Genomic DNA, 1,714 nt, shown 5'->3' with positions numbered 1-1,714 from the left:
CAACTTTTGGGTTCTCAGTTTTCAGAGGATTATTATGGCCACAGTAAATTGGGTACCTATTCGTTTATTTTCAGATTGCTGTTTTGGGCTAGTATATAATTTATTAAACTGGTAAATTGTAGGGTCAGAAGAGCTTAGCCAATAACCTATTCTTCGACAGGCATCAACACCTGGGCTCATGCATGAGGGACCCTGTTAAATGCTAAATTGTCTTCATGTTACATTGATTCCATACAGTGTTACGTTTAACAGGAAAATTTGGTTTTATCAAATATGTTGATAAAGGTTGAATTAGCTTTATGAACGATTTGGAAAGCTGACGTTTTGGGTGTTAGCCCTTCCTCAGAGCGAATGTTTAGTCAGCTGTCCCTGTTTGCACCATAACAAAGAAGACCCACATGCATTTTGGACTATTTTGCTAGATGCACCCAACAGGCAAAGGCTTGGTTAAATCTGCTTCAATGGCCAGAAGTAGTAGAAAACTGCCTTCTGGAAGTGCTTCTCTTGAGATAAAGCAACCGATCAAACAGTTATATTTTGTTGAGTTATTTAAGCAATAGAGGATGTTGTCCATGTTTACATAGCCTCATCTAAACGCGAAGCGCAGTTGGCAGAATTCTCGACAGTTATGCAAACCCGAGACAGACATAACCAATCAAAATTTGTGAGATGTCACAGCGGTGTTTACATACTCTCATCTAAACACAGTAATTGACCAATTGGAGTGTGTGCACTATCCTAATTATTTTATAATTTATAGTGAGCAATGATGTTCACATGCAAAATACAGTGTACCTCTTATTGGCAATAATACTAAATATGATAACTTTTAGAACAACAAAGTTAGTCATTTATCTTATTACTTTCAATAATTTTGGTCATACCAACAAACTGAAGATGAAGACCATGAATGATAATTTATGTGTGCCCAATCATTGTTAGAATTCACATTAAAAATATAAATAGTATTTTATATCATTTGTTAACTGAATAAAATAGTAAATATATCAAACAACTGTCAACAATGATGAATAGTGAAGCAAAACCTCACCAGATTTTGAAAGATTGTGATGGAAGACATGGTTTTTGGAGATGCAATTAAGGCAGTTATCCTCAAGGATATCAACAAAGCAGTGCAAGAAGCTGTGCAAAAAGTGTGATAATTAGTTCCTCAGTTTTGCTAGAGTGCCAAGATGTAAGAAGAAGGTGTCCAATGATATATATTTTCTGAAACTATGTAACTACATTAATATTTATGTGAAATTCAGGCAACTTAAATGACTTCATCCTGCATGTAGATAAATTTTGATCAAGATTTGTCCCCAACATCATTATTTATCATCAATAGGTTTAAAATACAAAGGAAATTAATGGAAATCAAGCAATAATTGTTTAGGGTGGATTCATTTCAACTTAAATTTAACTTTAAAGTACAACAGTTACAGAGTAAGTTGACTACTGGGTGCAAATATACAGATTTGATCCAGTCAGTCAGGGAGTAGGGGTTGTGCAGTGGTGAGAGCACTTGCCTCCCACCAATGTGGTCTGGATTCAATTCCCAAACTCGGCGTCATATGTGGGTTGAGTTTGTTGGTTCTCTTCTCTCTCCGAAAGGTTTTTCTCTGGGTACTCCGGCTACTCTGGCTTTACCCCCTCCACAAACAACATATTTGATTTGATTTGATTTGATTTGAATTAATTTCATTAGTTTCCC

The sequence above is a fragment of the Montipora capricornis genome, chromosome 7, assembly GCF_036669925.1.
Source record: "Montipora capricornis isolate CH-2021 chromosome 7, ASM3666992v2, whole genome shotgun sequence".
Classification (NCBI taxonomy): Eukaryota; Metazoa; Cnidaria; class Anthozoa; order Scleractinia; family Acroporidae; genus Montipora; species Montipora capricornis.
Note: the sequence above shows the minus strand (reverse complement) of the source record.